Source organism: Corvus kubaryi, unplaced genomic scaffold (assembly GCF_017639235.1).
Source record: "Corvus kubaryi isolate FWS band 111438036 unplaced genomic scaffold, C.kubaryi_AGA036_p1.0 137, whole genome shotgun sequence".
Taxonomy (NCBI): domain Eukaryota; kingdom Metazoa; phylum Chordata; class Aves; order Passeriformes; family Corvidae; genus Corvus; species Corvus kubaryi.
The window spans coordinates 1,430,056-1,454,591 of NW_024580671.1; the positions used below are offsets into that span (position 1 = coordinate 1,430,056).

General features: G+C 37.9%; 1 protein-coding gene across 2 annotated transcripts in view; it reads left to right on the top strand.

Annotated features, from left to right (window-relative positions):
• Positions 1 to 24,536, top strand: part of KITLG (KIT ligand) — a 56,957-nt gene that overhangs the window by 639 nt on the left and 31,782 nt on the right. The gene's annotated exons all lie outside the window — the stretch shown is intronic.

The window sequence follows — 24,536 nt, forward strand, 5'->3', positions numbered from 1 at the left end:
AGCGGGGCCGGGGCCGGGGCTGCCGGCGCGGAGGGGGCGCGGGCTGGGGCAGCCGCCGGGCGGGGAGTGCGCGTCCGCAGGGGCGGCGGCTCTCCCGGGCTGTCCTAGGGGTGGGGGGTACGCGATGGGATGGGAGCCGATGCCGCCGGGGAGCGGTTTGGGGGAGCGAGGTGAGTGGGACTAAAAAGATTACTGTCCGGTCTTGCCCTCGGCGTTCCGCAGCCCGTGGAAAAGTTGCAGCAAGCGGCCGGACCGGCGGCCGAGCCTTGGGGGATCTCTGAAGGCACTGGGGAAAATTGCCGTAATAAATCAGTTGTCTGTGTTACCCTGACTAGTGTGAGAACATGAAATGACCGGGGAAAGCAGTGCCGTGGCTGCGGTTCCCGGTGTCTCCCCGCACGGCGCTCCAGCGTGCGGCGCCGGGCGGGTGCTGTGGGAACCCCGGCATTCCGCCCTTCGTTCTCCCGCATCCCGTCGGGAAGTGCCGCTCAGTGCCGCTGCGGGGACCCCGTCATTATTTCTGCAGGTTCTGTAGGGATTGCAGTCGCTATGCTGTGCGTTGATTAGAAGGAAGCAAAGGGACAGACATGAGTAGAAAATTGTTAACAAGAAGCAGCTCGAGGAAACTCTAAAGGGAGAAAGTTTGAGGCTGGACTTTGCAAGGTGCCGATACCCTCTATCCTGGCAGACCTCAGCGAGAGCCACGACTGCTCTGGGAGAGAAAAATGCATAGAGACGCACACCGCTGCCTCTGCGCTGGGGACTTTTGCCTCCCCCTTCATTTCTGGGTTAGAAGCAAGACACTTTTTGCCGTCGTCTGTTTCTTGGCCATTGCTGGGTCACCTACACACCAGTAGCCTGAAGACACTTCAGGATGTAGTCAATGGAAAAGACATAAAACATACTTTAAAATTTTTTTTAAAAGACCTTACTGAAGTATTGTGAGTAGTTAAATCATTTTTCGAGAGATGACAGGAATTAGAAATACTTTCTGAAATATTTAAATTTCACCTGGCCAAAGCACTGGAGAATATACCCATGTTTAAGAACTTAAAACTTGGAGGCTTAATTTTTGTGATACTGAAGTACACCAGGGTTTTATCTTAAATTATCAGCTCTGAATTCTAGCAATGTTTATCCGTTGCTGTTATTCCCATTAGATTACTATAGATGCCTTATACCTCAAAGATGTTGTTTCAGACTCTGTATACACAATTATTTATATGTGCTGAATAGATTATTAATGGTCTCTTAAAGTCTGAGAGCCATGTTTATGTGTGCTCGGTTGTATGCATTCATTTAATATTGGAATGGGTAGCAAAAAAGTCGCAAGATGTTATCCTAACCCATGGAAGCATACAAGAAGGGCTGTTTCTTTTGTGAAGGAAAAATGTTCAGCAAATGAATGAGGATTTATGAGTGGAAGCAGTCAAGCATTTTTTTACACCGAAATGTAAACTTATAAAAATCAACAGACTACTCTCGCAAATTCAGAGCAAAGCAGGAACAATCCCTCTCTCCCAATAAACTGGGAAAGACAGGCAGTCTTGGCATTCAGGACCATATGGCTTGACTCAGGGGCTCACAAGCTGTAGCCTGTGGAACAGCTTCTTGTCATGGTGGTGAAGCATCTGTCAGCCTTCAAGCAGTTACGCTTCTTGCTTTTTGGAGGCAGTGACAGACTCCTAGTTCTCCAAAGGGTTGTTTCCTATATTTTAAGGAGTAGCAAACAAATGTGATACCAAACCATTAATCATTCCAAAGGGATCAGAGCAGGAGATATTTCAAGAAGAATTGCCGTTAAAACCATGAAGACCCTGTGCAAAGAGCGAGATCAAGTGAAGTGGGTGCAAGAAGGAGGACTTAAGCATATGGGGGCACTCGACACATTAAAGTAAATCTTAATCTATGTGCTCTCCTGTGGGTACTTCTGTCATTGTCTAGACTGGTAACTGTCATAGTGAAAAGAACAAGATTGGAAACCCAGGGAAGACATTAATATTTCTTATAATAAAATATTCTGCAATAGACATAGTACAGAAAGCAAGACCTGCAAACTCACTGAACCTTGCAAACACTTGGTAATGCCTGGATACTGCTTAAAATAAATCAGGGACTTGGATCTTTGAGGTAATATTGCACAGTGATAATATATAACTAGTACAGCTGAAGGAGTAGCTGAGTCATAGATCAGTACAACGAAAGTGCTGAAAGAAAAGAGTCGTGCTGAGCACTGGACGCAACGTGAGCAAGTTGGTCTGTTTATTTAAATCAGTCTTAACCTGAGAAACCACAGGAACTGCAGAAGCACATTCCCCAACAGTGTCACTCCTAGAAGTGATGTTTATGAAACTCTGTGGTTTGATGGATATATAAACCCCCTGCTTTAAACATACCAACACCTGGATTTTTATTTTTTTTTTTTAAAGTCATGATTTCTTTAAAAAGGTGATTAAGCATTTAGGGTTCAGTCATACAAATCCTTCTTCAATGGGGCTATTTCCATGAATTCTTATCGAAGGATAACTTGGATGAGAGGATTTGTAGGTTTATATGCTTAGTAATTAAAACTATTATCAGAAGTGAGTTTATGTCCTTCTGCATGCTAATATTACAACAAATAAAATGTCTCTGATGCCTGGACAGCCTTTTACAATTTGACTAAAACAGGGTCAGTGATGCCAGTGTGATATGGTCTTGCAAAAACATGTAGCAGTTTTCTGATTTGCTTGTTCTTTGTGTGATTTGAAGACAATCTAAATAGGATTAAGTTACTAAGAAGTATTTTGCAAAGAGGGGTCATCTGTAGGGTAGCTCTGAAGGCTGATAAGGTATCACAGATACATGGTTCAGGCACTTGATCTCCTGCAGTGAGTTAGATGCACATCCTCTTAGAAACCTCAGTATTAAAATCTCAGTATTAGCTATTAAAATCTCTAGTAGAGAGTAAAATCTGAGTATTAGATCTCAGCGCAGCTTTCTACCTCTGAACATGTGCATTATTGTTGGCAGTTAAATTGCCATCTCAGGTTGTCCTATCTGTATGTTTGTGTCACTGAAGTGGAAGCCTCTGTAGAAATTATTGTGGGCTGGTACCTGGAGTAAGAATTAGTACTCAAATTGGCAGTTCCAGTCTCGTATCAGCAGGGTAAATCAAAAATGCAAATCAGATACCTGATACCTTGGTGTGAGCTTCCTTTTAGGAAATAGTGACTTCTGATCATCAATCTTTCTTGCTCATTCTGCAAAACATGAACATTAGGTATTAGAAGACATTTAGAGCTCATGGCAGGTATAGATCTGCTGCTCATTAAATAGAAAAAGAGAATTTGCTGGAGCCAGAAAGATGCTGTGCTATTCACGTTCAGCAATGGTCTCTGTTCCCCTGGTTTTGACTCCGCTCAAGGGAAGCCAGTTTGCAAGTACTGCAGCTGGAAAGAACATCCTGGAGTAAAGAGTTGTATGGAGAATAAACAGCGGATGACCTGAAAGATTCAAGGGTGGGGGCAAGTTTTTATCTCTGAACTATTTGGCACTTGGCTTTGTAGTTTAAAGTGAGGCCAGTAACCCAGTCTTCTCCTGACCCAGTTCTGCCATTGCACTGAAATCTAGTTTTTCCCTTTATGCAGTGCATGTCAGTCCTTCAGGTACGGTTCTCCAAGCTGACAGTGCCATTCTCCAGGTTTTGTTATGTGATTTAATGGTATGCTGGCTCATGTAATTGCCATATTGTATGAAAGTTAAGAGTTGGCAAGATGCAGCCCTTGGCTTCAGATGGGCAATGCTCAGTATGCAGTATGTAAACACAACACCCATTTATTAGAAGTAAGGAAGGAAAAATCTCCCTACGCAATTCCATTTGAGTGTTGTGGGAGCTGACATGAAAATGAAAGTGCTTGTTCTCGCCCTGGTCTTTGGTGTGCCAAACCTGAGATCAGTCAGCCTTTTAAACACACTGTAAAACCGCTTGTTTTTTGTTGATTGTGTTTTTCTCCATGTGTTTGTGGGAAAAGGAGATGGACAAATGTAAGGTGAGTGGCAAGGAGTAGCGCTTCTCTTTAATTTTGTTGCTTGGCTCGTGTTTGCACTGCCTACCCAGTCATATGTAAACCTGCAAAACTGACTTTTCGTAAATATTACCCGTGCTGAAATAACTGGCTGCAGGGAGCCCATGAAATACAGATTTCTTTGCTGGATGGTTTACCTAGTAACAAAGGTAAATAGTATCAGACATCTATTAGTATGTGAGTGAAAATATGAGAAAACAAAAGCGGTGTTAAGTATTTTATTTTATTAAAGCTAGTAACATGTATAATATCAGAGGTCATTGATAGTATGCTAATGAAGACATTAATTCTACTGTATGTCTGAATAAAAGGCTGTTTAGGAGCTCAGATTAATGAACACTTTGGATCATATTAGTATAGGAAATAAATTGTCATCTAATTTCCTACAGTTATCTAATAACCACTGGGTGAATGATTGGTTGCTGTTTCTGTTTAAACCATGTTTAAATTATACAAGGTAGATGGATCCAGTAATGCTTTTAAATCTCATTAGGAATTTTCTGCTCTATATGTATTTTGCCATTATTGTTGCTGTGTGGAGCAGACCTAATTTTGGGTGCAAGGTGAAAATAGCATCAGGTCTCAGATATCATTGCAGGTATTACCTGAAGACGTCCCTTGTTGTTCTCACTGCTTTGCAGCCATACTTTGGAGCACACTGTTGCAACATGGGGAGGTAAATCCTTAGCTTCCAGCTATTTCAGCACCTCTTGAAGCAACAGTAAAGGTGAGACCATGTGGTGCAGGCTTGGGGGACCAAGTGCAGGCTCCTCTGTTGCAGGGCCAAGAGCTGACTGCTGATTCACAGTGGTCAATGCTCCTGGAAGGATCTCTCAAGCAGGTCTTCTGAAAGGTCACCTTTCACTTACCTCCCAGCCCTAAGCTTTCACTGCTGCTAAAGAACACTTAAAGCATTCAGGGACAGCAGTACTTGGTTACTTTTCTTCACTTTTGCTGCAAAACCTACTTAATGGAGATCAAGTTCAGGACCCTCAAGATCATATTTAGCCCAAGACACAAGAGCCACCCTTTCTCCTACCTGTGATTTGGCACCTGTATAACAATCATTCACATGTATTTGCTAACGTTCCAGTGAAGCATTTCTTGGAGTCCAGCTGGGTATCTCAGTCCTCTTCTACCTTCACTGGCTTCTCGCTGGTTTTAGGCAGCAGAGCTGGGAAGTCAGAGAGGGGTATTGTGTCCTGGCAGCCTTGGAGTAGGGCCAGGCGATGGGCTACACACTTCAGCTTAGACTGATGCTCTGCAAAGTCTGCAGGTTTAGTCTGGGCTGTCACAAAAGGATACATGTATGGTCTACAGAGGTTATCTCTGGCTTTGTGAACAACCTTGATTCAATCCAGACTGAAAAGCTAATCTAGAAAAATTTACGTGAGCATAATCACTGGAGTGAGAGAGACACACATTCACTTATTTTCTTGGGTAGCATGTCTCTGGGAAGGTTCTGAATATCTTGTTTATCTTGTTGAAGCTGTTCTTTTGAAGGTTTATTTGTTCAATCTTGAGGGTGGCTTACACATGAGCTAAGAATGTAGGGGAGACTGTATTTCAGACCACAAGTCCAAATTCACAGATTGTGAATCGTGCCACCCTCTGAACCTTCATTCAGAAAGATTTAAGCATTTTCAAGTCAGAGTCTGAAAATATCAGTCTGTTGTATCTGTTCTTGTAGCTTGGCCAGTCCCATGTGACTGAACCTGGCTTCAATCACCTTAACTGTCTTAGTGACAAGAAACTAAGTGTCAAATCCAGTGTCTTATTTAGCAGGCCTTCTGCCTTTCATTTGTTCTGTTACCATCAGCTGTTACCATGAGCTGTTACCATCAGCTCCAGGAACATCAGTTCACTTGACAGTTAAGGCCAAGGATAGATTTAGTCCAATTAGCTGTGTCATGTCTTCTTTAGATACACTTTGAGAAGTTTTAGGAAGCATCCTAAAATACAATTTTAGAGATATGTTAAGTGTATGTGGTGTGTTTATTGTGGACCTAGATGCTGCATTTGCTATGGCTGGAACCTCTCTACTCACTGTAGTCAGGATGACTTTTACTGATAACCTTCCAGTGTCTTTCCTCCTAAATGAATCAGACTGTTTTGTAACTTTCCTCATTAGCTTGTGCTTGCTTGGTAGCAACAAACCAAGGTATGTCTTCCTTTTACATTTGCAGCATGATACATCATTGCTGGATGGATTCTTTGGTCTGTTTAGTAGCACATGAACTTTAATTACTTTTGGAAAAAAGTTGTTCTGGCAGTATAAGTCAGACTGTAAAACTAAGTTGTGCATGTTCTGGCAATCTATCTCTGTTTAAAACAGAAAATTAACTCTTTGCAAAGCATACAGCAACTCTTTTTATAAGAGTTGTTCCAGGACAAAAGAATGAACTTGATGATGTGTATACAGCACATACTGAAATGTGGTGTAATTTTAAAAAAGTTAATATATTTAAACTTTAAATATTTTATTAATATATAATATTAATATAAAATAATATATAATATTTAATGTTGTAAAGTGCCTGTAAATGTGGAGGGTTAAAAGCGTGTAGGAAAGTTTCTTCCTCCATTTCATGTTGGTCCAAAAAAATTCCTGTGTCTTTATGGAGATTTCTTAATTGTATAAAATGGGAGTACGATATCAAGGTGCTGGCTTTTGTGGTCTATCTGAAGTAAGACACTAAGGAGTCAGGCATGATACATTTAAATTAATAATATGCTGTATATATGCAAAATAATTCACTAAATGAAAAGAAGTGCTTAGAAATTTAGGGAGGTTGAAATTTAAACATGCTAATAGTCTATTGTAAAAAAGTCCTAAGTTCCAACCCTCTAATTTCCACCCTCCATTTGCTCATTATTAAGTGAACTCAGCAAAATTTGTCTTTTGCATTAAATAACAAGCAGACAACATTATGCATCATGTCTTTAAACTGATACAGATCTGAATGTCAGTTCTTCCTGAGATTTGTTTTTCTTTTACTACTTTGAAGCATGCAGGAATAGGAACATTAGTCATCCAAATGAATTTAGGAAGCTTGTATAACACTGCTTGGCACCCTCTTTCGTTTGGATTAAAAAACATGTTCCTGAATAAACAGAGATTTTTGGTGGCTATTTTAAAAAGGAGGGAAAAATATATCTCCAGTATTCATAACGGGTGTCTTTTTCAAGTTACTGTGGTTCAGCAATGTGTGGATTGCATTTCTATTCTAACAGCAAAAACTACCAGTGCTGTGTTTAACACCAGTTTAAATGATTCTGATGGGCATTGCTTTATTTGCTAGGAAATGCAAACTTCTTATAAACTGTAAATTTAAATACTGTCACTGAAGGTACTTTGATCTGCTGTATTATAATCCCTGGCAAAGAATGTGCCCTAGATTTGCCATGCACTCTCTAAAAATTCTGCCCATAATTGTAGTCTGTTCCAAACTGTTTAGATATATTTCTTTAGTGTTTGTTCCATTAATAGTGTAATGCTAGGCAGTGTTTCAGGCCACTAAAATCAGTTAAAATCTTGCTATTTTAAAAAATTGACTCTAATCTCAAGTCAGATGGTGTTCATAATACTCCATCCATTTTCTTTTGGCTTTTTCCCCCCCATCATCATATTTCAAGGCCACATCTGAAAATGACTGGTTATCCTGCAAGTTTCTCTCCTCTTCCCCTTAAGACAGAAAACTGCCTGCATTTCTTTGTGCACCTTTCCTGGCTTCTGCTGTGTTTAAGTCAGTGTTCTCACCCATGACAATAGAACTTCAGCAGTTCTGGAATCTACAATCCTAAAGGTGTGTCTGTCAGCGTCTTGTTTGCTCCCCTACAGCTTAAGCTTCATCTCCAGTGAATGTTCTCTACATTTTTTATGGCATTTTTACTTCCTGTTAGCTTTTGGGGCTCGCTTCAAATATTAGTCTTCTGAATAACCTGTTGTGGCTGTATTTTGTATCATCTGTAGAAACAAAGTGTCTCTTTGGACAGGATTAGAATGAATACATTGTTCCCTGGAATATATTGGGTTTTTTGCATTATGACACTTGCAAGCTATTATTGCAGTTAGGAAGAGCCCTCTGAAATACTGGTCTACCATTTCTAGAAGTGACAATACCTTTTTTCTCTGTAAAGTTAGTAATTTCTTCATATATTAAGAAAATGCTTGCTTTTTTTTTTTAATTTTTTTTTTTTTTTTAATTTTAATGGTCAGGTACTTATTGAGACCTAAGAAATCCTTTTAGAAGTAATTATTATTGCTTTCCCCCATACCTCTCAGCTTTTTTACCTAACCAAGTCAGAAATACCTGATTTGGTGCTTTCATTTTACCTTTAAAAAGTTCTGGCCTAATAAATTTTTTAAATAACTGAAGTGAATTTCTATCTTCTCTTTCTTCTCAGCGCATTAAAAAAATAAATCTCTTCTCACATGCAGGTTTTAGGGATCAGATAAACATTTGCCAGTAATGGTCAGGTTCTCTACAGTACTCTTGGTCATTTCCCAGTGTAACAGAATGTTGTTGACATTTACAAATGGCCTGAGACATATGTGAAGTTAATCTGCTTTTAGCCTACTAAAATCTGGTTTATTTCTATTGAAACAAGTCCATTGTGTCCAAGAACATTATTTCAGTTACTGTTGAATTAGTACCTGTTCAAAGTGCTATTTGTCAAACAATTATGGTCTTTTTGGCTTTATTCACTAGGACAGAGTCATCTCCTTAACATACATATTGCATTACTTATTTCAAAGTAAATGGCGCAATTCCTATAAAACTGGGAAGATTTTTTTCCTGTAAAAATTGACAGGTGTCACTCAAGTAAACTTGCTCAAAATTTGTATCCATTATGAAAATGCATAACTGGAATTTTAGAGTGTAGACATTGAAAATTATATGCTCTGTGGAGATTCACACTAATCTTCTCAACAGTGGGTTATATTTTCTGTGAGATTAATTCTGGAAGCCAAAGAAATTTCATAATACGCCAGGCAAATTAATGTGTCTTCTTTAATAAGAATGATCCTAGGAAACACTTGAGAACTAGATGTAAAAATAATCCAATAAATCATATTATATTATGTTAATATTTGTATGAGTTTTTCTATCAGCACATCTGTAACAAGGATGCTGTTGAACATGTACCAGAATAATTTCACTACTGACAGTTGCTGTTCTTTCTATTTCACATGAATACTTTTGACCAAATGTAAAGCTCTGTATCACACTACATGCAATTTAAAATCACATTTTTTAATGAGTAACCCCTGTGAAAATTATCAGTAAAAGTAGGGTAAAATAGCTGTTTTTTCAGTGTTGTGTTCTGTGGTATTGTTGCAGAAGATGTGAGGATACCTAATATTTTGTACTAGTTATTTAACTAAATTCATAATACTGTGTTACTGGTGTAAGAGTATGTTTTGTAGGCATCTGTATCTAATAGGCATTTATATTTCTTCAAAATTGTACAGACATAGGGAGCTTTATTTCCTCAGACTTTTTTTTTTTGGTCCATTTTATGTGCATTTGTTTTGTCCAGTTATATGTGCATTTCCCTAGTCATACCAAACTGTAAAGTGAGTGACTTAAGTTATTTTTGGAATGTTTACCCCACAATTTCTGTGTTTTTTCTAAGGAAAGCCACAAGTGGATCTTCAGGTTTAAGATTAGATATTTACAGCTCTCTCTGGTTAGCATAACTCAAATAAAAACATTGAGACAGCATGTGAATGACACTCATATTAATTCTGTGGTCACAGTTCTGTGATGATGAAGTTAGCTGGGATATAGCCTATGTCTCTTTGCTGTAAGCTGAGAGCACTTGCATGTTGGTATATATCATAGTAATGTGCTTGTTCTTCCTGGACACATAGGAGAATTGTGGGGAAACACTGGAATACCAGAAACACTTGGAGGGAGTTTGTAGTTGTTAGTCTGTGCAAATCCCAGTCAAAACCAAAACCAACCAAACAAAACCCACCAGAAAACCCTCTAAAGCCACCCACAGACCACCAGGATATTAAAAATACAGTTCGTGTGAACAGATGTAAAGTTCGGGGCAGGATATAAATTGCAAGTTGGGTTAATTTTACAGTAAAGACAAGGTGATTATACCTTCATAGAAATAGGTCAACATGGTGGTTTTTTCATTTTCTTAAATATATAGTAACTCTTAACACATTAACTCTTAATTCTTGTCCTTTGAATTAATTAATATGTCCAGAGTTGAAAAGAATTCTTCTTACCAGCTTGCCTCTATTGTTGCATTGCTAGCACATCTTGCTGTATTTAATTTGCTTGGTAGAAGGCAGATGGGAACTCTGTATTAATAGAGTTCAATGAAAGGAATAGAAAAGCCCAGTTCCTGTAAAAGAAATGCGTTCAATGCACTAAAAACATTTGTGTTTCAAAATGGATGAATAAGGAGAAAGAATGAAATTTATTTATTTAGATTCTTAAAAAATAATGATCTAAGAAAAAACCTAAGTAGCCTCATAGTGTATCTCCCTTATCATAACAGTTTGGGGAAAAAATTATTTGTGACAGAAAGCAAAGTGTGGGAACAAGTCATTAATTTGTAACATGGAAAAAACCTAAAAGGTAATGTTCTCTAATTGTCAGGAACCTCATATAGTTCAATCTGGTAATAGGGTTCACAGATTGATGACAACATGTGCAAGCTACATAAATTACTCAGGTTAATTGAAACTAAAAGAGATTCTGAGGAACTTTGTAAAGGTTTAGAGGAGATGGGAGAACAGATGGCATGATGGCAAGTGGAGTTTGTGTTGAAGAGCAAGGGGGATGCATTTTGGAAGAAATGTTTTGAACTAATTGTAGCTGCATTAATAAAGTCAGTTTCAATTGCTTCTCAAAGCTTCTTACAAACTCTTATTTATGTTCCTGTAGCAATGCTTGGTCAGGAAAATGAATGTGCTATATTGTGCTCATAGTAGAACAAATCAGCCAGCATATTGGGATGCAGTAGGAGCAGAAAGAAATTTGAAAGGGGAGTGCATTTATGATAGTGATCATCAGCCATCCTGAATAAAGTTCTGGTTTTCTCATTGAAAAAAAGAGCATAGCATAAATAGGGATCCTAAACTAGGCAAAAGCATTATAAGGGAACAATAAAGAGGGACTGAAAGTTGATTGCAAGAAACTACTGAATGATATGCAGGAAGTAGAAAGAGAGAATAGTTGCTGGACATTACTGATCCTTTCTTGGTACAAGAACAAACAAATATTTAACAGAAGAGGCTAAAACAGGCAGTGCTACCTTAACACAAAATTACGAGTCTGGAAAGGTTTTTGACACTAGATAGAATATTGCTTGAAATGCAGCTTGATATACGTTAGAGTGAGCCCAAGAGGTCACATCCAGAAAGGGGTAGTCCTAGTCTTCCCATCCTTGCACATCTCATCTCCTCCTCTGCTCGCTCCTCAGGGATTACTTTTTGTCTCAGAGCTGAATTGGCTAGTCACTATCTTTGAATTTACTGGCTTGCTTAGGGGTCAGGTGAATGTCAGAGGGAGGGAAGCTGCAGAGAAGGAGATGCTGAGAGCCCTCTCTCAGCAGCAGGGAGCTGTTAGATGGCTTCAGACCATCTCATTAGCCTCAACTGAAGAAAAAGGGATTATACACTTAAGTAGGTAAAATGCCATGGTTACTTTAGTTTACACTATATGCATGAAAGGTTTCTTATCTTCTAATTCATGCAATTCAGAAGAAATTTTCATATAGGCAATATATTCTGTAAATGTGAATGATCAGGTTTCTTCAGTCTTCGCTGGGCACCAGACCAATCATGTACACTTCTTATTTTCCAAATCTTTATTGCCTTAATTGTACAAGTCAGATTTGGCCTAATTATAAACTCAGTTTCATATACAACCATCTGCCAAAATTACCATCTGTAACAATTCAGCCTTTAGCTTAGAGGAAAGGAAAACACTAAGATGTGTTGTAGCTGAACTTCAATTACATGTGAAAGTAATGACAGCTGAGATGTTTATACTGAAAGATCGTTCCTTTAGCATGTGACTATCAATTGTGAGAACTCAAAATTTTATTTGAAGTTGTTACATAGCTCTAGCCATTGAAAACCAGTGGAGTTTCCATGCACCATCCCTGAAAGATACTCTTGTACAGCACTTCAGTATTAGCAGGACAAAGCACTTAAAAGTGTGTGTCCCCTTGTAGGGGTGCATAGGAATTAAAAATATGCTTGAGTTCTGATGCAGTAATACAGTTGCTGGATTTTTTTGCATTAAGGAAGCATTTTGATCAGTCCCATCCCATTTTTGCCATGTTAAACTTACATTTTCCTGGAAAAACCTTACACATGGGTTGAAATTCCTAAAATGGCCATTCTGACAATTTGCTTTCTTAAAAAAAACACCAAACATATGTCTCAGTAAAATAATTTCAGAAAGAATTTTTAAAATTAACAATGGCGTGATGCATTTTAGTACATCTTGAAAAAAGGAATTGATGCTCATTTTCTATGGTAAAAATTTGCAGTTAGAGTAATAGTAACAACTAAAGTATTTTTGACATATGAAAATATTTTCAGTTTAGATCAAAAACCTGAAAAAAGTATCGTTGATTTTTTTTACTAACATACTAATGTAATTGCTTTAAGACAAGGCATAATGTGTTTGTAATTCCAGCTTGCTGAGGTAAATGGCTTATTGGCTGCTCAGTGCTTACGTTGTCCTGCAAGCGTACTTAAATGTTTTGAAGATTAGTTTCTAATTTGATGTGCCTCTTACCTGATTTGTCTGCAGTCTCACAAGCTTCAATACATTCGAGAATAATCTCATTCATTGGTCTATCACTTTGGATAAATACTCCTTTCACAAAAAATATAGATCTATTCTTAATGTACTTATATTCTAATAGCGGTGTCAATGTAATGTATCCTTTTACAGATCATTACCTTAAAGCTAAATGGTTCACTTTGGTTTTGAGTATATATAAGAAGACATGCAATTCAAATTACGTAGGAAATAAAATGTTGTCGGAGAGTTATGAGAGAACTGAGTTGAAATCAGGATCTGGAAAAAGTTGTGGCGTTTTGTGGGGCTTTTTTCCCAGTCAGAAAGTATTCTAAATCTGATTTGGTTTTACTCTGTGTTACTTGGAAACAGCTGAGATAAGCTTGCATGATTCTCACAAACATTTCTTGAAGCACTACTAGTATGTACAGCTTCTCATGTACACTGACTGATAAGAAGTGCAAAATCAAGATTAGTGAAACCTTGGAAATGTATAGTTTTAAATAGTTCTAGGGGGATTGGAAACCTAGCAGTGTTTTTATGATAGGGTCATTGAAACTTCATTTGTTATTGACAAATATGGAATCATGGGCTCCAAGTTTTTGAATGGTAAGTTTTAAACTTACACATTTCCCAGGGAAATACCTTGACAAACATTATGCTAGCTAATGGTCAGGTAACTACTGTAGCAATAAACGCTGTGTACAAAGAACAGGATTTTTGTTGTGACAAATATGTTCAACATGTTGAAAGTCCTCAGGGGTTTTCTTATATGTCTTGATGAAGGAAGATGAAAACTTAGCACCAAGGCCAGGTGATGCAGGTTTCATTTTTCACATTTTTGGTTTTTCAGTATGCTGACTCTTAAAGAGCTTGCCCGTAGCTGCTTTCAATCTTTTCCCCTGACAAAGTATCTTAGCAAAACCTTTTGCAGTTTTTGTAAAAATTGACTATAAATAATTGTTAAAATGTCTGCAGGAGCCGTTTATGGGGCCAGAAGCTGACTTCATTGCCTAACAACATGTTTTGTTCAAAACAGACAGAACGTGATGTGGAAAGGGTTATGTATTTATTTTAAATTTCAAACTGTTTCTAACAAACAAGGCACTGTTTTGTTGAATTTTCCTCATTCATTCTCTTATGGCACATACTTGGTCTTCTATTGACTTAGCACAGTGTACAAGATGGCTGTAAAATACAGTATTCATGATAAATTCATAAAAATATATAATCTGTAAAACCATGTTTCTAAATCATGAATGGCATGTCATTAATAGACATTATGTGGGATATAGTAAATTTTGCGCTGAAATGAAAAATAGTGAGGAGCAGAAACTCAGGCTTCACTATGGAAGACCATAACCTTGCCCCATTTCTGCAGCTGAGTTGTGTAATGGCACTCCCTCATCCTACAGATCAATGTGTTCAAAATACTTTTCATCCTTGATACATGCCACAAGGTAATAATTTAGGTTTAGAATAATGTTTATAAAAGTATCTTTTGAATTCTGAAGAATGAGTAACAGTTTTTATTACTTATGTTCAAAATTTTAGGTGTCCTTACTGATGATAGAAGGAAAGCTAAAATAGCTCTTCTTTATTTTCCAAAAGATCCAAGACTTAATGCAGCTGTAGAGCAGATTGACCTTCTTTCATCAGTGTTGTAGTTGGTGTTGAAAACTTTCACCACAGGCCTGGCTAACTATCTGATAGGTTTGTTTTATTTTTTTAAATTTCTTTGTCCTGGTTTCAGCGGGGATAGAGTTAATTTTCTTCCTAATGGCTGGTATAGTGTTGTGTTTTGGATTTAGTATGAGAATAATGCTGATGACATGCTGATGTTTTTAGATGTTGCTAAGTAGAGCTTGCCCTAAGTCATGGACTTCTCATGGCAATGCCACTGAGAAGCTGGAGGGGCACAAGAAGCTGGGAGGGGACATGGCCAGGACAGGTGACCCAAACTGGCCAAAGGGATATTACATACCATATGGCATCATGCTCACCATATAAACTGGGGGGAAATCTGGCTGAGGGCCGCTGCTGCTTGGGAGCTGGCCAGTCAGTAGGTGGCGAGCAATTGCATTGTGCATCGCTAGTTTTGTATATTCTAATTATTTTGTTGCTATTGTTACCCTTTTTATTTTCTTCTTTTTATGTCCCATTAAACTGTCTTGATCTCAACCTATGTGTTTTCTCACTTTTACTCTTCTGATTCATTCCCACATCCCACTGGGGAGGAAAAGTGAATGAGCAGCTATGTTAGTGCTGGTGCTTAGTTGCCATCTGGGGTTAAACCACAACACTCTTCGAAATACAAAATCACTTTCCTCACCAACATACATGTTACATCATAATTTGAAAAGTTCTCAGCTGAGGTTTTGAGTGATCAAAGTGAAAACTTGTTATTTCCTGTTTCAAAACTTTTTAAGTTGATGCAGGTGCTGCTGTCTGGAATATATCCAAAGAAGCCAGCTTTTGTGAAAAGTAAATGTGGAATACTTTTTATGTCAGCAGCTACTTATCAATAGGAGAAACTGCTCTGAGTAATTATGAGGGATCCCATTTAAAGGTTGCGTGACTTAGTGCTGGTTTGCTTGTCTTTGCTTCAGAAGCAGCCGCCTGGTTGGATACTGCACCCATTGTGACGGTTGTAACAATACTTAGTAAGAGTTAGGGCAATCCTTTATTTACATTTTCTGGAGAGTCTGTGAAGCTAAGATATAGTAGAAAGCAAATAAATAAAATTTGTAATCTGAGAAGAGGTAAGAGAGAAAATTTTCTTTATTTTCCATGAGGTTTGGCAGGGGTTTTATGTTGCTTTTTTGTCATGAAGCCATAAAAGTCAAATGGACGTTTTAATTAGGCATAGCAAAGACTCAAATGGTAGGGTTGATCTTCATAAGTACATGAAAACAACACACCAGAAAGACGGGAGTATAAATACACAAGCAAAGGAGCAGCATTGCCATGAGAATGCATTGATATAAACCACTGTCAGTACACTTACAGTGGACAGCCCAAGGTTTTAACCATCAGAACAGTGAAGATCTGGAATAATTTCCCAAGATTCACCTCAGATCCTCTGTTCAGTTCTGAACACCTCACTACAAGAAAGACGCTGAGGTGCTGGAGCATGTCCAGAGAAGGGCAACAGAGCTGGTGAAGGGTCTGGAGCACAAGTCTTAACAGAAACAGCTAAGGGAGCTGGGGAGCTCTTTAGCCTGGAGAAAAAGAAGCTCAGGAGAGACCTTATCACTCTCTATAGTCACCTGAAAGGAGTTTGTAGCCAGGCGAGAATTGATCTCTTCTCCCAAGTAACAAACAATAGAATAAGAGGAAATGGCCTCAAGTTGTGCCATGGAAAGTTTAGATTGGACATTAGGAAAAATTTCTTCACCAAAATGGTGGCCAAGCACTGGCACAGGCTGCCCAGGGAAGTGGTTGAGTCATCAGCTCTGGAGGTATTTTAAAGATGTATAGATGTGATGCTTAGAGACATGTTTTAGTAGTGGCAATGCTCTGTTTACAGTTGGACTTGATCTTGGAGGTCTTTTCCAACCTAAATGGTTTTGTGATTTTTCCCTCCACTCCCACTTTACTCCACACTTTCTGTTTGGTTTTACCCAGTCCTATTAAAATGTAAGCTATCTTATCAAAGGAGTGGTGTATAACAAAATGTTATCCTCAGCCTACCTGTCCCAGGTACCTGAAGCCCACAGTGACTTTGAAAACTGATACCTGCTGTGGCGTGGGACAGATAAAGTTACTGAAGAGATTTATGCTCCAGGAATACTAAGCTTCTGAATGCCTGTCAAGGAGGACTGGTTAGACCTATCCCTGTATGTTGGAATTCAGGTTACTGATATCATTTGCCTTTAGTGGCAGATGATGCCAAAGCCTTTCTGGATGGACTGCAGAGGACCAAATTTGCCTAATGTTGGTCATGAGACCTTCACAATGAGAGAGGGATTGAGGAAAACTGCTGGTGCTGGATCCCATGATCTTTATCATGATGCAAACCATATCATTAATGCAACCTCTATTTCCTCACCTTATCCTGAGTGTTCTTGTAGACCGCTAATGTAGACAGCAGCTATAAAAAGTCAGGAAATGAATAGTCTTACAATATATAGTACAATACTGATGTGCAAAGTTGTCATCCATCGGTACTGTCAAAGCTTATACTGGTGTTGGCATATCCAGGAGCTTCAAACAGTGTTCTTTAATCACAGCTAAGCTTGTAATTCTAAAAATGTAAGTTAAGGGAGGTAGATGAAACACAGTCTCGACTGCACTGGCATCTAGTTTCAGTCTGTGTTCAGCAATTAATTATGAGGTCTCATATCAAGCATGTGAGAGAAATTAGTTCTGGATTTATATTCCTATAAAGATACAGTGCCTATCAGGGATGTTATAAAAAAAAATCAGAGTTCAGAAACAGAACAGGGTCTTTCTGAGAACATGTCTTTGGTTTAAAACCAGGTTGGTGATTCTGAGATTTATATTTCAAAAATCTTCCTCTGCTTATACAAAAAGTATAAAAGGATTGAAAAAAAAAAAAAAACAAAGAAGAAAAGCACCTAAACTCCTTTTCATTTTGTATAAGAATATATTTTTTTCCTGATGTTTGCTTTCCACAGGCTCAAGCATGAGCTGAAAAGTCTTCAGATTTATCATGCAATTTATTTTCTAGCAAAGTTTCTGTGCATGAAAGACTGAAAGTCCACCTAACATGTTTTGCTTCATACTAAGAATGATATACAAGGGAGGTCATTTTCATCATGTACATGGGTTTTACTGTATGCCAAGTATCAAAATAGCTGCTGTTTTCACTTTTCTAGATGATTTTATTTATTTTAATTTATTTTGTCAGAGTAATAGTTCCTCCAACTCAAATACCATATAATTTGTAGCAGATGGTAAGAATTAGAGATCCAGTAAAGAATTTCTGTAACAAGTCTTATTTCATTTCCTTTACTGGGGCTTGAAAGTCCAAGATTAAAGAAGATTGCTCTGTCTATATTTTCATTATAATTCAAAAGAATATTCAATATAGTGGACTATTTTTTGCATGAACTTGGCAAGCAAGCAGGACCTCTGAAAGAGATCTTTAGAAAAAAAATCTTTAATTAAGTATTTCATCTAAGAGAATGTCTTTTCATTCCCTGAGGAAGTCAGATCATCCACCTTCATACAGTGTGAGGAGCTTGTCCTCCCTGCAAAGATAATCTTGTATCTTACGTTGCCTTCCCCTTTAAATTACTTAAACATGCCTTTGGATCTATGCTAGAAAATTCTTTCAGTAAGTTCCCAGCAGGGAAAGAAAAAGAGACAACTTCCTCTTTGGAGTTCGTGGGAGGTTTTGTTGAGTCAACTGAAGTCTGGTGTTCTGCTTATTTCTATTTTGATCGTGCACTGATTTGGATCTCAGTGTCTTCGTTAACAGAACAAGAAAGTATTGGCCTTTATCACTCTGTAGATAGAAAAATGAAAAATTTCAGTGTCAATCCTGGATGTTTGCTATGGAAAGCAATACAAGCAATACAAGGATATACAAGCTATGTATGCTTCCACAAGAAGTGGAAAAGAAAAATCTTTCTTGCCAGTACACATGTCCTAAAAAGGCTGCTAAGTGCAGGACCTCTGGAGATCCTCATACTCTCTGATTCTGATTTAATAGGAAGATTTCTTTCAAAATATATAAGTTTTTAAATTTTTTATCCTTCCAACTGAAACATTTTTGTCCTTTAAATCTCCTGTCTCTTTTACAGAACTAGAATGCCACCTGATGGATTATGATTAGTAAATATTTATTCAGACGCTTTTAACACGAGTTCCAGAGGCAACATTGGTGTATAATTACCTGTCTCTTGGTAACTTCACTTCCCAGTACTTGGGAACTAAACAAACTGGCTGTCATCCAGGACAGATTTAGGCTGCATGGAAACTGCCTGAATCCCTGATAGTCAAGTGAGATTAAAGAGTGGACAAAATTTATTATGGATCAGCTAACATTTTTAAAGAGCCAGAGCTTATATTTTTGTCATAGCCAAATATTTTTGCAATGGTATCTTTATAGAGATTGAAAAGAAATATTTTAATTTGCACATTAAAAAGACTTTCTTTGTAGTTAACTGAATGCAATTGCAAAATACCTGGATTGCACTGATTTGCAAGGCAAACTCTGTATCAATTTACTCTTCTTGCTTATCACATTCATCTTGGTTTCAACTGAAACACACAAACCAAACTCAGCAGAAGTTTGGGTGCTCTTTACCAAGTACAGCAGTAGCACATGGGCTGGAGCAGCCAGATGCTTCTGTTGAGAAGAGCTGCAAGGGGTAGAAGATAATAGCAATTGGCCTGAGGTCATATGAAATGAAGTTGGCATATAGTCTTAGCAGCTTCTCCGTTTTCCCAAGATCTGGATGGTGGGAAAAAATGGTGTGACTCATCATTTTCTCAGCACTGTAAGACTATGTATCTTAAATTTGTCTAATTCAGAAAATAGATGTGTATAACTTGGCAGAACTAGAGAATGGTTTCTCCTTCCAACTGAAAAAGAAAAATATTGGGAAAAAAAGTGGTTCTGCATTAGCACTGAACAGGTTGGGGACTACCTTTTATCCCTTGACCTGAATAGAATTATTTCCAGTTCATTAACAGTGTACCTTAGCAGGGAACTGGCCTGTAAGCATCTGAATTGCAATTGGCTTTGCTTTTGCACATGTGGCAAGTGCCGCTTTAACATTCTGCCACCAAATGGACATTTAGATGAAAACTCCTGTTCTTGTCAGTTATCATTTGGCATTCTGGGAGTTGCCTATGGGAAGCAAGTGAGTGCAAAGGTGTGGGTGTAGGAGGTTCTGTGGTTGGGAAGATCACAGAAGGACTAATACAGAATGGTCACAAAAAGATCAAACAGCTGTGAAAGCAGGTTGCCTGTTGAACTCATTTGAATGCAGGTAGCAATGCCACCTTTCCCTGCTTATAATTGTAGCTCAAACTTGTTAATTTCCTTACCTTAACCCCTTGAAGTACCCTCATACTGTGTATTTTAGATATTACATGCAGAACTGGGTAGAATATATTCTGTGTTTTGTAAATGACTAACTATATGTTCAAATATTTTGTGTCCAAAGCACTCTAAAACTTACTCTGGAAAAGAGTGAGTAGTATTTCTATAGTCTGTGTTTAAATCAAAACCCAGAAAAATCACTCTGTTACTCTCTGTTTCTTACTTTTATCATCATACTTCTTACGACACATCAAGGTTAAAAAAATGAAGAGTGGTTATCAGTCATTAGAAAAGTATACATCTGGATTTTGTAGTCATAACAAAGCATGTAGGGCATGATCCAGAGATTTTTAGGTGTCTCACCCCTGCAGAGTGACTCACTGAGCTGGAGTTATGTGTTTTTTTCATTGGACTGCCAAAAGGTTGTTCAGGAAGACTCACATGTTGACTGGGGAGCTTCCCAGAAGTTAGGGTGCCCAGATGGAAGAGCATGTGTGAGACAAGGATACACATAGACATTCTGATGCCTGCTCAGTGAACATGTCTATATTTCTACATATTGGTTTGACAATGCAAAATGCATAAATGTTGTGAAAAATAAGGGTCAGGAATACCAGCTGTACCCCTCATTTGCCCCTTTTAGCCAGGGAACCATCGCAGATAGGAAAGCACCTCCAGTGGTAGATGTGTAGATGTGGCACTTAGGGACATGGTGTACTGGTAGACTTGGCAGTGCTGGGTTTATGGTTGGACTTGATAATCTTAGAGGTCTTTTCCAACCTAAATGATTCTATGGTTCCATGGTAGTCACAAGGTAGATATATCAGAGGAGCATAGCCCAACTCATGTGAGTTGGAATTGCAGGAAATGTAATCCAGGTCTGTCGCTTAGAGAGCACCCTAGTTGGTAGGCTATTGTATTTGGTGAGACTAGTGCCAGTTTTGATGGACAGTGGGTGTACACACTAGACTTAATACTTAACTGTGCTTTGTTCAGAGTTAACACAGTGCTTCCTTCTACTACTTTGAAGTCATTTCCTGGGTGCTTGAGAGTGCACAGGGGACATTGCCAGTTCCAAATGTACTTGCCAAATTACTTGTTTCCAGAACTAGGTGGTCATGGGTGGGTTACTTCTTTTTCCACACTTAACTCACTTTTTGAGAGGCTTGAGCAATATTTAGCACTTAAGCAGTATTTAGGCACAGCCGTGTGGGGTATTAAAGTTAGCACTGCCATTTGCTGGTGTGAATGTATCACTGAATACCATGAAAATGGTAATTGGATTACATTCTGTATAAATGCTCTTCATTTAAAATTTTTTCTATGCTGTCAGTTAGTTTCTTAATTGGTTAAAAACAGTTCTTCCATGAGTTTAATTATTTAATCTCTGTCATAGCTAAATAACAAAATAGACATAGGAAAGAATTACTGTGTTTTTATACATCTTCATATTTTGTGGCTTAAAAAAAATAAGACAAGAAATATCTTTCCTTGCTATATTCATTTTCTCTGAAACTTCTTACAAAAGGCTTTTTGAGGCATAAGTATGAACAGTAAGTTAGCTATCCATGACTGACCAACCAGTGTTGTCTGTGGCAGAAGTTCACAAGCTGTGTCTCAGCAAAGCAGCATGTAAGCACTGTCTGAGGGGCCGATATTGAGAGATGTTCCTACTCCAACATTAACAGAAGTGAAAAATAAATTTGGGAAGCCTGGCCCAGGGTGAATATTGTTCCACATTGTTAGCTAACTTACTTCAGCTGTGGCTTGGTTCTGGTTAATTGGATGATTTGCTCAGGAAACTGGGCTGAAAAATTCCATGGCTGATATGATTGAATGCAAGAAACTTTAGAATGGAGAACCCATTTGTCTGGGTAGTAACTACCTCTCCCTGTGCTTAATGGTTTTTTTGTGGGTTTATTATTTGCCTTTTTATTAATGACTTCTCCCTACTTGTGATTAAAAGTGTTACCAGGACAAACTAGGTATTTGGAAATGTCCAGACTTTCCAAAGTTTGGTTTATTTAGCAATGTGGGATTCCCCTTGCTGCTTTCCACTTAAGGAATTAACTGAACATTGACATGATTATCTTTCATAGCATACTGTGAAAGAGATGCTAAACCACTCACTCAGCAGCCTTTGTCAACACTTCAGATTGTAAATGAAGAACATAAATTAAAAGGATGTTGATTTACAACTGAAAGGGTGGTCTTCAACACACTGGACAGCTAGCTAAGCTTCTAAAATGGTCTTTACTGAAATTCTAGATTATGGCTTGCAAGCAATAGTGCATAATAATCAAACATGTATACGTGAAATTAAAAAAATTATCCTTTTGAGTCTAATCATTATATTTTTCCCCTTGCACAAACATAAATACTCAGTATTTAAGAAATTTCAGAATCTAAAGACAACTGAATATTTTTTGAGCCAAAAATAGGAAGAGGTGCTTTAGTTTACAGGTCTGCTTCCTGTGTGCCATATATCTTCAATTTAATCATCTATTAAGATGATGTGTGACTAAATTCTGAGACCAGCTTTGAAAAATCCCCTGTTAACTTAGGGGTAATTAAATATGGAAATCTGTTATGAGTGCTGAGTAGGTAACTTTTATTTATGCTTAGTAATGTATAAAATGGGCATCTCTATAAAGCTATTGTTTAAGGTTCCCTTTTGTTCTGTCCTTGATTTAATTCAGTCTATTCAAGTTTTGCTCAAACAGCAGGTTTGCTCATTAGTAAATAACACAAAAATAGCTCAGCTCTTTGATCTGTACAGTCCTTACATACAATGTGCCTGAAGGCATGTGTAATATAAATATTTTGTAAGTGCAAATAATTAAAAGATTTTGGATAACAGACATGTTGAAACTAGCAGTATTTTGAAGATTTGCAGTTCCTGTTGGATGACACAGGGAGCAAATAAGCAAGAAAAATCTCAATCTCAGAATTCACAAATCATTGATTTTAATAGCAGTTATAAAATTACTATGCTTTTAAATCCCATTATTTACATAGAAAAAGTGTTCTTATTGGTTTACGTAATTATAAAATGTACAGTGATTTTAAGCTTCATGTATGGGCTGTCTTTATATTCAGAAGAATGAAAATTGACAAGGTGCATCAAAGTTCTGGTTTTATTTGGAGCATGCTACTGTGTTTATTAATATTACTTAGTTGATCTGCTGAAAAACTATTTCCAGTTAAAGAATTTTGTTACTTTTTTGATTATTAGACTGTTATGTTGAACATCATCCTATGACTATGACACAGCTCAGTGAAAAAAACCCCATCTTTACCAACTAATCAATACTGAGGAATCCAATAAAGAAATCACCAGTTCCTGGTGTGAACTCCATCTCCAACAAACATGTCAGGGAAAAGTCCCTGCCAGTGTAACTGCTAATGCACTGTTTTACTCCAGAGGTTCAATTACTCAGTTTTTATTCTTGAAAGCAGAATAGTTATTTCATTTTGGAGCTAGTTGTCATTAATTCCTTGCCTTTTTTACAACAATTTATTTCCAAAAATTGTGAATGAGGAGGTAGCCTGTTAACTTGGTCACCTTTGGTTTCCTTTGTGATTCTGGAGCTTATGTAGGAAAGGGAGATGTTTCTCTTGATCACCTAAAACAAGTTCTTAAACAGCTTTGAGCTCTTATACACTGAAAGGAGCTTTCAAAGGTCCTTTCTGAGGCTAGCAGCATCTTCTTTGCATCTCCCCAGAGCTCAAATTGTTCGTTGTACATAACTACAAAGCTTTGTACAGCATAAAATACAGAGATTTTTTAAGATGAGCTATTAATTATTATCAATCCTTCACACTGGTAATTACGCTCAGTAATTACTTGTAGAAATACTAAATTAATGTATTTCTAAATGCTAGTTTTGTTGAAGCAAGGGACATTCTCAATATCGAAAATGCATATTGAAAATGCACTTTGCTCAGAATTTTTTTGGTTTCTTTCTGTGTGTCCTGTGGCATCTGAGGGTACAATTAAGGGAAAGGCAAGCGTAGGCTCCACTGAAATCAGCAGTCCTGGCCTGTCCCATCTTTGACAGAGCATTTCATCTGTCTCAGTTACTTGGATCAGAAAGCTGACAAATACTACATGAAAACAAAAATGGAAGTTGTCTGCCTGGTGCAACTGGCTAAACCATCAGCGCCAGTGCAAGAGGTAGAGAGAGGAGGCTGGATTGTCTTTTCCACCAACAGCCCACACTGATTTTACGTAAATGAGTCAGGAAGCTATATTCTAAGAAAACAAATAACTAGTTTTACATGTAGGATAGATAAAAGATTTAAGAGCTACAAGATACAAGAAAGAGATTACTCTTGTCATTTAACAACTCTTTTAGGTAAAGTGCCTGCCACTGTTCTGTCAAGTTTATGTAGCTCCTGAGCAATCTTGATTATCATTCTTTCTCAGGCCCTCTAGATTACTATAATGATACCTCATCTTTTTAATCTGTGATTTTTCTCTTGTTCTCGTAGAGAATTTTGTCTCTGTTGTTTCATTTGCTTTGGTCTTAAATTGAAATGTTGGAGAGCATATGAATGCAAGGGTGGAGGCAGGAGTTCTCTACCTGTCACACAGAACAGACGGAGCTGAACTGTATCTTGGTTTGTGCAAAAGCAAATTCTGATCTCAGTCCTGCCCTTATG